The sequence below is a fragment of the Mesoplodon densirostris genome, chromosome 10 (genome assembly GCF_025265405.1).
Source record: "Mesoplodon densirostris isolate mMesDen1 chromosome 10, mMesDen1 primary haplotype, whole genome shotgun sequence".
NCBI lineage: Eukaryota > Metazoa > Chordata > Mammalia > Artiodactyla > Ziphiidae > Mesoplodon > Mesoplodon densirostris.
The window spans coordinates 68,921,640-68,934,737 of NC_082670.1; positions in this window are offsets into that span (position 1 = coordinate 68,921,640).

Sequence of the window (13,098 nt, forward strand, 5' to 3'; positions counted from 1 at the left end):
AATTAATAGCTTTTGTGCTGCAAAAAACACTATCAGTAGAGTGAAAGATAATCCACAGAATGGGAGAAAATATTTGCAATTCATATATCTGATATGGGATTGATATCCAGAGCATATAAAGAACTCCTACACTCAACAACAAAAACCCAATTTAAAAATGGACATAGAGGGCTTCCCTGGTGGCGCAGTGGTTCCGCCTGCCTATGCAGGGGACGCGGGTTTGTGCCCCGGTCTGGGAGGATCCCACAGGCCACGGAGTGGCTGGGCCCGTGAGCCACGGCTGCTGAGCCTGCGCATCCGGAGCCTGGCTCCGCAACGGGAGAGGCCACAACAGTGAGAAGCCCACATACCGCAAAAAAAAATAATAATAATAAAAAAAATAAAAATGGACATAGAAATTGAATAGACATTTCTCCAAAGAAGATACAAAAATGTCCAGTAAGAACATGAAAAGATAACCAACATCACTAACATTAGGAAAATACAAATCAAAACCACAATATGATACTACTTCACACCCATTATGATGACTAAAAATAAACAATCCAAAATCAACAACACAGAAAATAACAAGTGTTGGTAAGGATGTGAAGAGATTGAAACCCTGTGCATTATGGAGAGGAGAGAGGAAGGAAGGAAGGGGAGAGAGTAGGGAGACAAGCAGAAGGGGAGTGAAGGAAGGTAAAGAAAGGAAGAAACTGAGCTATATATAGGCAGGAAGATCAAAATGCATCATTTGTGGAAGATATAATTGCTTTCTAAAACAAAGCCAAACAAACCAACTGAAAAATTAATAAAACTATAAGAGAATAAACTAAGAGGGCTGGGGAAAAGATCAATATACAAAATCAATAACTTTCTACCCTGAAGCAATAATAAATTAGAAAATGTAATAGAAAAAAAAAAGATATTCCATTAAAGATAGCCACACACACTTTTTAAAAAAATACCTAGGAATTGGCACAAGACCTTGCACCATCTGCCTGGGTTCCTCTGACCCTTTCTTATCACTCTCCTCCTCACTCACAGGGCTCCAACCCTGCTGGCCTCCTCGATGTGCCGCACTAGCTCCTGCCTCCCGGCCTTTGAACTGGCTGTTCCCTCTGCCCCCAGATGTCCACACAGCTCATTTCCTCACCTGGTGGGTCTATACCAGGATCAGTAAACTTTTTCTGTAAAGGGCCAAATAGTAAATATCTTAGGCTTTGTGGACCAAGAGACAAAATTGAGATTATATGGGTACTTATATAACAAAAGAGAAAATGAATCTCCATCAATGTTTATTGATGAAATTCAAAATATAATTAGAAGAACTGAGTACTAGTTTTGGGGGGGGGTTTTGTTGTTTTTTTGGTTTTGGTTTTGGTTTGGGGTAATACAGGTCTACTAAGAAGAATGGAATTTTTTTAGGGGGATAACATCAAAATTAGTGTTCCCTATCTTGGAAATGACTGCAAATGCTCTTCTGTAAAAACTATTCTCAGCTAAGAGGTGGTGAGTCAGATTTAGTCTGTACTCAAATGTCACCTCCTCACTGAGGCTCTCCCAGGACACCCTCTCAAAACGTGTGCCCCCCTATTCTGCCCTCTTGATCCCCCTTATCCTCTAATTTTCTCTGTAGCACTTCTCACAATCTGAAATACTGTACACTTTACTCACATATACATGAGCTGTCTTCCCCCTCCACATGTAAACTTTCTGTGGACAGGGTTTTTGTATGTCTTGTCACTGCTGGATTCCCAGCACCTGGGACATGTCTGGCACACAGTAGGTACTCAACAAACATCTGCTGAATGAATGAACAAATGAATAAAATTCTAGGTAAGAGAGAATGAGTTAATACCTGTAACTGCTCAGAGCACTGCCTGGCACACGCTTTGCTCAAAAAGTATTACTCACTATTACTGTTGTTCCTTTGAGGAGGGGCCCCAAGCATCTGCAAAGTGCAAGCTCCAGAGCAAACAAATCTTCCAGCCACCACATGTGTCCAATGCACACCTATCTGCCTGCTACAACTCCTCTCCCTGTCTCCCTGCTCCCCCTGTGGCTCCTGGCCTCTGTCCCTCCACTAGACCTTGTGTCCTCCTCTGGCTTTCTGTCTTTGTCCCTCAGTTACAGATGGGGCTTCAGGACCAGTTCCCAAGGGCCGTCACCCCCTACGGTGCCTCCAGCAGAGTCTCCACTCACTACCAGAGATGCCTTGGACCCAACTCTCTGGTTCCACTCTCCATTCTGTCCCCCACCTCACCCCTTCATTGCCTAAGTACTCTGCCCCCCGCCCCGGGTCTTAGCCTGACTAACTGCACCTCACTCAGCACCTCCTCCTCTGGAAAGCCTTTCCTGACACCCCTCCCTGACTCCCAAGCCCCCTATGCTGACCCTTCACTGAACACTGTCATTCTGCCAGGACATCTGTGCTGCCCTATCCATCTATCTCCCCGGAGGCCCTTCCTCTACCTCCCCAACTCTGCCCCAGGAAGACCAAGGCCTGATCCCTGGCCCCTTAGCTCACGAAAGACCCCTCCTCCAGCCCTCTGGAAATTACTTGTTCCTGGGGTCCATCTGCTCTCCCTTGCTAGTGCCCTCTCAAATCCCACAATGACCACATCCTACAGTGGAGGAAATGAGAGGTGAGAGGTTAAGCAGTTTACCAGGACCATAAAACGAGGCAGGAGGAAAGCGGGAGCCTAGGCATATCTGAGGAGGAGGGGCGCTGGAAGCACTGGCCTGGGATGCACAACACTGCAGACAGACAGAGGGACAGATTTTTGGATGAGCCAGCAGCTGAGCTGGGACTGGAAACCAGAGCTCCTCCTCTCTGCCAGACTTCTCTGCAAGGCCAGGCATCAGGGGCTCACTCTGAGGCGGCTCCCGCCCCCTGGCCCACAGCCAGCCGTCATCCCCGTGAGGTCAGCCACGGGGCCGCGATTTCGGGGAAATACCAGCTGCTTATTAAAAACAGGCGGTGGTCAGGCCCCTGCTGCTTTCCCAGTAGAAACTAGTAGACTGTTTGTTCCAAGAGGAGCAAGAGTGGGCAGGGCCTAGTCAGGGCCGCGCGGGGGCCTGAGTTGCAGTACCTGGTGGAGGGTCCGGGCTGGCCCGAGTAACTGGGGGTGGAGTGGGGTGGAATCCCATGTTTTAGCGAGGGCAGCCGGTGAGGGGACCGCCACCCAGCACGTGGCCGCTGAGCCGCCCACGGGGGTCGTGGGCTGGGACCTGGAAACCGCGCGGGACAGGCGGGACAGCCTTCGCAGCAGCACACCCCCGGCTCCGAACTCGGGCGGCAGGCAGAACCGGAGGAAAAGCGGGCGGGTGAGCTAAGCCCCGCCCCTTCCGGAGGCAGCCCCACCCCGTCCCGCGGGTGCCTGCACCGCCGGGAGCAGCTGAGCCCTGCAGGGGGAGCCAAAGGGCCGTCCTCCGCGCTCCCGGCTCGTGCCGCGGGGCATCTGGAGCGCGTTAGACCTGGGCGGCCGGAGGCGGCGTGAGCTCATCCCGGCCGGCCTACTGCGGTTTCTAGGCGCGGCGGAGGGAGCAGAACACAGAAGCGCCGCGCCGCGGACCCCAGGGGAGCGCGGCGGGAGCAGAGCTCCTCCCGGGACGTGGGTGTGAGTCGGAGCGGCGACAGTGTGTGTGTCACTGGCGCGTCGCCCAGGGAGAGCGGGCCCTGGGAGCCGGCTGCCAGCGTGCGTCGCTGTGTGTCACCGTGTGTCGTGGCTTGTGAGGGTGTGTGTGTCCCTGTTGGGGAGACACTGCGTGTGATAAGTTACAAACATCACAGCACATACTTCTCACTTTACAGAGAAAAAGGCTGAGTGCAGGGGAGGGAGAGGGCCGGCTGGGTGGCACAGGCCCGGGACTCCAGGCGCCCCGCCCCGCAGCCTGTGTCCCTGTGTGTGTGCAGAAGGTGCGAGCCGGCCCATCGTGTTCCACAGTGCCGGGCGTGGGGTGCGGGTGTCCGCCTTCCCTCCCGCATTAGACATCCTCTTCCTGGTCACTACCGCACCACCACCCACCCCCATCCCTGCAGGACCTCGACGACACTGGTCTCCTTCAGGAAGCAGGGAGAGACCCCTTCACACCAGGGCCCTGGTGAACAGTGACACACACCTGGGTACAGACTCGCACATGGAGCACACACCGGCACACATGTGAGACACCCTGCTGTTGGGGGGACTCTGAGCTGGGAGAGCCAACAGGCAGGTTGCAAAGTGGTGACAGGCTTTGGAAAGGCCTCTTGGTGCAATGCCCCCATCCCTGCCAGGGAGAGGGAGCAGGAGGGACTAGAGGTCACTGAACCCTGCATCTTGGGGGGTCCAACTCCCTGCAATGGGCCCTGAGGCTACTGCACAAGATGTGAAGCGCCCCAGGACTCCCAGGACCAGGAGTCAGGGTGGGGACACTGTGGGCAACACCAGACACAGAGTGGGGAGCTGGGGCTGCAGCAGGTACCTCTGAGCATCCAGGGCTCCCCCAACCCAGAGGGCTGGTCCTTACCTTGGGCCCTCACCTCAGGAACCTACTGTCCCAGCTTTGGTTAATCGTAGCCCCAGCTGTGCTGGAGACCTCAGGGAGGTGGCCCAGCACCCGTCAGCCTTCCTGGCTGGGCTCGCAGCATTGTCATGACTGCATCCTCCTCCCCTCACCCCACAGCTGGGCAGAGGCTCTGAGACAAAGACCCTGCCTGCAGGATGGGGCACAGGAGTCAATCGCCCTCCTCACCAGCTATTGCTCCCCAGGCCCAGAGCACACATTTGCAGGGGGTTGGTGATGCTGGGCTTGCTAGGAACCCTAGGCCTCTGTAACCCCTCTGTGTTCACACCTGTGAAACAGAGAGGACACCTGCCCTAGCTAGACCTCCATAGGGAATGTAAAGTCTAAAGGATGTGCATCTACTGTAGCCACAAGGGTCCTCAGCTCCCAAGACACTGGGGCAAGCTGGGTGAGGGATTTTTTTAACTGGAATGACTCTGGTTTGCATAACCAGAGCTTCCAAATTACTTAGCAAAACATGTTTGCTTTTTAATTAACATGTGCTTGAAAAACAATGGTTTTAATTAAAGTGGGTGGGGGGAGAGAAGGGATGGTGGGGGAGAATATTTCAAGCTCCAGGGCCCTGGTCAGACTTCTTAAAAATAAAATGGGAGACTTGCCCCAAGCTGGCAGAGGCTGGGAGGCCAGGATCCTCGGGGAGCCTTAGGAACATCCCTACCTGACTCCACTCCTCTACAGCCCCCTTGCTGAGAATTCACTCTTTTGCTGACAGTTTAATTACTCACTTATCCACTGTTCCCTGAGCCCCTCTGGAAAGGAGTGGGGTTTTTTTTAGAAAGCAGTCTTGGGGAGTAGATGAATGGGGGTCCACCAGACAGAAGGAAGAGTATGAGTGAAGTTCGAGAGTGTGGACCTTGTTGGGGGAACATTAAGTTTACTGGGGAGGGAGAGAGAGGAGGTGGGAGGAGGTGACCCATCATAAAGCCAGATCCCTGGTGGACTGGAAAGGTAGAGCTGGACCCAGAGCCACTGATGTCCAAGCCCCAGCGAAGGGGGCAGGGGTAGTACTGAGCTGGGGCCAGGAACATAGGGGTGGAAGGTGGGTGAGGCCATAGGGGACAGAGGAATTGGCAGGGGAAGGGGAAGGACTGTGGAGACTGGAGACAGGAGGTGGCCTGGGGCCTGGGGGCTTGCTGGTCAGATGCTGATGGGCTCTGTGGATTTGATCAGTCCAGCAGGGGGCAGCGTTGACCCCACCATCCTGCTGGCAGGAGATACCTACCCAGTAGGTACTCAGTAAATGCTTGAAGAAGGGAGAGAATGAGGAGATGATCCATCCAAATCAGCCTCACCATCTCCCCTTTCTGACCTTTCAGGGCCAGCACTGGGGTGCAGCCTGGGATCAGAGGTCAGCATGGAGATGGGACAGGATGACCACCCCCTCACCCATGCAGACAAAGGGAGATTGAGAGGAAGCTTCTGGGGAGTGAGAGCACCCCCAGGGGTCAGGTTAGGTGACCTCAAACCCCCAGCTCCCAGTGGCCCCATCCAGGACCCTGTTTCTCATTAGGAGCCTTCTGGCCTCCCCCAGCCAGCACCCTGACATGAAACATGCCTCCCTGTACTTAATTCATTACGTGCAGGGTGGGAGGCCCAGCGGGCGGGGGTTATTTTTCCCCTGAGCTCAGACATTCCTTGCTTTATTATTCTCCACGTTTCAAAGCAGCTGTCGCCTCCCCCGACCGCCCCCAGCCCGAAGCTCAGAGTCCAGAAGGGGCCTCTCCAGGGCTCAGAACACCAGAGGTTCCCACCTCTGGTGGGAGCTCAGAACACTTCCAGCCCGCACCAGAGGGAAACTGAGGCCCAGAGAAGAAGCCCCAGGGCAACCTGCAGGGACCTCCCTCTCCCATAACACTGCCTTCCTTGCCCGGAAACACCCCCTCCCGGCCACCTTCCACAGAGGTGACCTCAGGGCCCTCTACACTGCAGAGCCAACCCTTGCCTTCCAGCTCCAGGAGCAGGTGCTGGGATAGTTCTCAGGACCCTAAAAAACTGAGTGCCGGGACTTCCCTGGTGGCACAGTGGATAGGACTCCATGCTCCCAATGCAGGGGGCCCGTGTTCGATCCCTGGTCGGGGAACTAGATCCTACATGTATGCCGCAACTAAGTCCTCATTATGCAACTAAAAAAAAAAAGATCCCTCATGCTGCAACGAAGATCCTGCATGCAGCAAGTAAGACCTGCAAGAAAGAAAGGACCGAAGGGAGGGAGGGAGGGAGAAAGAAAGAAAACACTGGGGTCCTTTAAAAAAAAAAGATTTCTATTAAAAAAACACCCCTGAACCCCCACTGGGTCAGCAGCCTTACAGAGGACAAGGCCCATCCTGGAACAAGGGATCAACCTAGAAAATAGCAGGGCTGGGGTCAGCCTAGTGGATCACAGAGGGTTCAGGTCAGGGGAAAAACAGTTCTAAGGACCCAGTTTCTGAGGACTAGAGACGCCTGGACAGATTTTGGCCCTACTTCCGAGAGCTGCCTGCCTGGCCAAGCTGCCTCAACGGGGTGAGCTCCCTGTTTCTGGGGGTGTTCAAGCAAGCAGCAGCTCATCAGTCTTACCCTGGAAAAGATGTTGGCCCAGGTATCTGAGGCCCCTTCCTGCCCAACTTTGAGGTCAGAGTCGGGCTGGCAGGCACAGTACCCACTCCAGATGAACGGAATTAGGTGCGCCTTCTTGTTCACTCAGGTCTGAAGTCACAGGCACGACACAAGGACAGGAGACCTGGGAGCTGGGCCAGGGCCAGAGCAGGACCCGGCCAAAGCATTTTCTTCGTGAGTTCACTACAAGCTCCTGGCACCTGGGGAAGTGCTGGGAGCACAGTAGATGTGTGATCACTGTGTACTGATGAGTTAAATGGGCCCTCCTAGAGTTAGGGGAGGAAGGCAGCCTGCAGGGTTCAGGGCCTCCACCTAGGAGAGGGACTCTGACCACAGGGGAAACTGAGGCAGGAGCCCAGGTGGGGCAGGCAACCTGGGCGTGCTGGGGAATGAATTTCAAGGTCATTCTTGGCACTCTGTAACCATTTTGCCCCTGCTGACCCTATAGCCAGGCCTGTCCACCCTGAGTATGGGGCCTAATGGCTGGATCCTCAGGTGCTCAGGAGGGTAGGAATCACTCTGTGATGTGGCCCTGGAGCCACAGCAAGCCTGGGGGCCCAGGGCCTGCCCACACCTCCAGCTCTACTCTCCAGACCAACCCCAGGGACCCCCTTACTACAAGGAAGGCACCCTCTGGGGGATGGACTACACAGAACCTGAGCCCCTGAGAGAGGAAGCAGCTTGCTACTAGCTGGCCTGAGCTGTCTCCACCTAGAGCTGTGGGATCTGGGTGTGTTACCCTCTTGGGGGCCCCCAGCCCAGGCCGTGCAGAGGAACCCCCTGCTACTCCTGAGATGTGCCCAGCTTCCCTTCTTATCCCTCAGCCCTGAGCACGGTTTCTCTTCACAAAAGCTAGAAGCCATTCAGTGTTTGCCTTCCTGCCCAGCAGCCACCGTCCCACACCATGTGCTGCAGCAAGGAGTGAAAGGTCACTGCCACTGGCTTCCCACCAGAGGTGCACACAGGTATGGGCATCCAGCGATCTAGGGACACCTGAAATCTCAGGGTCCCAGACACTCCAACGAAGGGAGCTGAGGCATCTTCACTCATGTGCCCCACCCCCAAGCTCATCTGCACTGCCCCTGCCACGTCTCCACTCACCACTTCATCCCAGCTGGTAGGGCCAGGCCTCTGTTAGTCATCATGGTGGAGCACAGTCGGCACCTGATTCAGACGAGCCTTGAGCCTGGAAAGGACCTGCCCCATTCAAGGGTCTCTATCCAGGGATTTGGGGAGGTTTTCACTGCAAAAAACTATGCGATTGCCTCAGAACTTAAAAATGGACTTGTAAGGTCTTATTTTGCTAAGTAAAGACATGGAAAACAACTGCCACCAGCTATCATCACCATTGTTTTATGAACAAAATAATATTCTTAAGGCCAAAAAAATAAAAATAAAGTAAGGCAGGATGCAGTCCCTGAAGAAAAACAGCCAGGCCTTGAAGATGCATAAATTGAGCTTCATGGAAAACACGCAACATGGGCCTTATTCTTCTCCCATGAAAATTGTCTTGGATATTGTCACACGTTGGGCCCTGGAGCCTGAGGACACCCAAGTGCTTCCAGTCTCCACCAGAGCAAGAATCCCTTCTGCAGCCTTCCTGACTGGAATTGGTTCCCCTCTGCTTGCACATCCCTTGGGACAGGGTGCTCACTGTCTCTCCGAGTTAGCTTGGGAGCTAGGGATGGCATTCTAAGCACCTTTAAGTGGCTTCCAAGCAAGCCTACTACGGGAGAAAGGGAAAGAGATGAAGGGAGTGAGATGGACAAGGTACTGATGGGAGGGAAGACAGACCTCCAGACCCAGGGCATAAGAGTGGTGGGGAAAAGGGGTGCTCGTGTTCAACTGGACCAAAGTATAAAAATTAGGAGGTTGGCAAAGATCTGAGACTTCCCAGGGAGCACTGTCTTCCCCATCCCTGGAGTTCCAGAGTCTTCCACTGCCTCACTCCATTCCCCAGCCCTCCAGAAAGGCTCTGACACACCCACTCTCATTCTCACCAAGGCCTCAGTAGATATGCAAAGTACCCAGACCCACAGGCCAAAGAAGAGAGTGGAGATTGGAAGAAAATGGTGGAACCTCAGGTGTCCACCAGGCTGGGGAAGAGTGGCAGGCAGGCGCCCTTCCCAGCCCTGACCTTCTAGGCCCTTCCCCATCCAAGGGGACCTGGGCCCTGGCTGCTGAGACTAGAGGGGCCTGTTGGGTGGGCGACCCTGGGGAGCCTCGTGTACACACACACACTCTACATTCCAGCTGTGCTCTGTCAGCGTTTGGGCAAACCAGCATTGTGTGGCTTTGGGAGGGCAGGAACAAATAACCCCCAAACTTGGGCAAGGGCGGGCCTGGGGCTGGTTGGAAGGGGAACCCCAGGGAGGCTCTTCTGTGCTGGGTCACTGGGTACAAGGTCTAGGCTTTTCCTGCTGTTCCCTGAGGTACCTGGATTCCCTGGGGTGTGGCTGGCCCTGTACCCAGGCAGGCTCGCCCTAGCCCCCTCCCCTAAACCCTCCTTACCAGCACTCCGGCCTGGCACGCCCCCAAGCACCCCTTATGCAGCGTGAGGGCTGCCTCACACCACTGCCCAGTTTTTGTTGCCCCTCCTCCCTCCCACCTCATCTTCACACCCCCTCTGATTTTGTGCACGCCACTGCTTGGACCAGTTTAGTCTACCCGCCCCTCCCCACATTCTCTTAAGATCTTTATCCGCTGTCTGTCAGCCCCTGTGCCACTGAGCGCTTTGAGCCCTAGAGTCCAGGGCCTCATCCCTACAGTTTGATTTCCTTCCTTCTTGTGACCTGGTTAAGGATTTCCTCCAATACTTGATTTCTTCAAGACCCTGCCTGACTTCATTCTGCCTCGACTTGAATTTCTGGCCTTCTTGTCCCCCCACTCAGTGCTACCTAATCCATGTCCCAGTGGTGACCCCAGGATCCCTGCAGATGGCATCTGGAGAGAAGATGCAGGCTGTGGCAGGGAGCCGTGCAGAGACATCAGAGCAGAGGAGGGATGGTTGGTCCTGGGGTCGTGAGGCTGAACTCTGCCCCTGGCCCCCTAGCCCCCTGCCTGCCCCACTGACCCTCTGGTTCAGCCTGGACCAAGACTGGAGACGTAAATGTTCCTGACACCTTACAGAGACCTCAGAGATGAGGCCTCAGGCCAGATGGGGGAAGTAAGGCATAGAGAGACCCCAGACCAGACTCCAGCCTTATGGGGCACATGACCTGGCACCTGAGGCATGGAGGGGACCAGGCTGACATGAGGGCAAACCCTTTGCCGCACCCACCCCTTTCCACCGGCCGCAGGGACATAGGCTGGACCACCCTGCTTGAGGGGGGAGCTGGGACCAGTGTTTATGCAACTGTGGGGAGGCCACAGCCTGGCTGGCAGTGCTGCCCGCCCAACACAAGCACTGACTCAGCAGAGCCCCCCAGCACGTACACACTCAGACATGCACACAAACAGACACAGACACACACACACAGGTAAACATACATGTACATGTGCGCAGACAAATGGACACCTGCATTCGCTGGTATACACACAGACACACACTCACAGACACAAGTACACAGGCAAACTTGTGCATGTATGCACACACAGACACAGGGAAACACAAAAATGCACACACATTTCACCCAGCCAAGGTAGGTGGGAGGCTCCTGAGTGAGAAGCCTCAACCCTGCAGCTGGGTTCTACCCTCTAGGCCCCTCCACTCTGACACTCACACCCACAGCCAGTGACCCGAGCCCACACGTGGTCAGCACAGCCACATATAACAGGCAAAATGCCCCAGAGTGGCATCATGGCCATGACTGGGACAGAGACACATTCTAAGTGAAGTAGAGCCCCAGCAAGGGGACCAGACGGCCCCAGGCAGAGCTCAACAGACACGACAGCCCCAGCTCTGCCCGCAGCAGCCCCCCACAGCCTGGCCACTCTCAGTCCACACTTGAAGACTGGCTGGTGGGAGCTGCAGAGGGTCTCGGGGGATGTGTGGGATACTCCCTTCCACTGCCGGGCCAAGCCGAGTAGGGTGGTAGCTCCCAGGAACTAGGGGAGCCTGCAAGAAGGAGGGTGTGTTTGGGGGAGGGCTGGGGGCACTGCAGGACCATTCTGGAAACCAGAGGAGGGGGCAGGCTTTCTTGCGAGAGCAGGACACATACTCTCTGGGATCCCAGATACATGGAAACTCGGAGGCAGGACCACTTCTTGCCTGGGGATGGCTGAGCACAGGTGTGATCCCTGCCTACAGGACTCAGCCAAGGGTGGAAAGAAAAAGGTGGGACCACTTAGTCCCATGTGGATCCTGGAGACTTTTGAAGGGGAGCTCAGCTGTTCCTGGGTTTGGTGTCCAAGAGCAAGGTGGCTGGGCAGGCAGGAGCTGGGGCCTGCCCAGAAGGATATTGGCCAGTCTCTGTGCCCTGACTGAGGCCAAAGGGAGACCCTGCTCTCCTCTGTGGGGGTCCGCGGCCACCAATTGGCCAGGGAGGCTAGCCAGAGTCCAGCAAAGTCAAACATGCACAAGCAGACACCCTTACTAGCAGAGGCCACTGCGGCAAGTCCACTAGTGCCTCCATTCCCTGCCCTACCAGCCAGCCAGACTAGGCACCATGAAAGGGCAGACCACGGTCCCTCACTCCCACCCCACACCGGATCTGGGGCTGGAGGGGACTGTGTTTAGATAAGGAAAGGAAGAAGAAAGCCTCAAAATCTGCCCAAAATGTTGCTGAGAGTGTCTTAAAAAATGACCTGGAATCTGATCACTTCTCACCATTTCCACTGGACCACGCATGCATCTTCTCTCTCCCGGACCCTCCTACCTGCGGTCCCTGCTTCCACTCATGTGCCCCAGTCTATTCTCCACTTAGCAGCCAGAGTGATGCTGATAAAACATCTCCCCAGAGCACACACCAAAGCCCTTCCCACGGCCCAAGGACCCTCCACCACATCCTGTCGCCTCCCCACCGCACTCTCTGCTCCCGTCTCTGCTGGAATGTCTTTGCTCTAATGCCCTCATGGCTCCCTGGAGCAGATGCTGAAGTATTGCCCCACACAAATGTGCCAGCCTGCCTCTGGGGCCCTGCCCTAACCAGCGAAGGTGGGAGCTGGTAGATAAACAGTCTGGTTTCCTCATGCCCTCAGTGAGACACCACCACCATCTTCTGGAGGGTCCCCAGTGGGGCTGAGCCCCTGTTGCCCACAGGGTCTTCTGCTCCCATGCACCCTAAAGACTTCCTTCCCTGCCCAGCTGCTCTCCCGTGCTCCCTGAGGCCACCTCCCAAGGACACTACTTACATTCAGGTCCTTGTCTCAGCTCTGCTTCTGGGGAAGTCCAGACTAAGACACTCCATCTTGCCTCTCTTTTTTGTGTTTCTTATCTTCAACAGCGATTCCCCATTCCTCCCTCGCCCCAGTCCCCAGCAGCCACCATTCTACTCTCTGCCTCTATGAATTTGACCACTCTAGGAACCTCGTTTGAGTGGAATCATGTTGCATTTGTCCTTCTATGTCTGGCTTATTTCACTTAGCATAATGTCCTCAAAGTTCATCCATGTTGTACCATGTGTCAGAATTTCCTTCCTTTTTAAGTCAGAATAATATTCCATTGTATGTATAGACCACATTTTGTTTATCCATTCATCTGTTGATGGCCACTTGGGTTGTTTCCACCTTTCAGCTATTGTGCATAATGCTGCCGTGAACATGAGTTTACAAATATCTCTTCAAGTCCCTGCTTTCAATTCTTTTGGATATATACTCAGAAGTGGAATTTCTGGGTCATATGGTAATAATGTTTTTAATTTTTTGAGGACTTTCCATACTTTTTCCACAGCAGCTGCACCATTTTACATTCCCACCCACAATGCCCAAGGGATCCAATTTCTCTACCTTCTTGCCAACCCTTGTTATTTTCTGTTTTCTGGATAATAACCATCCTAATGGGTGTGAAGTGGT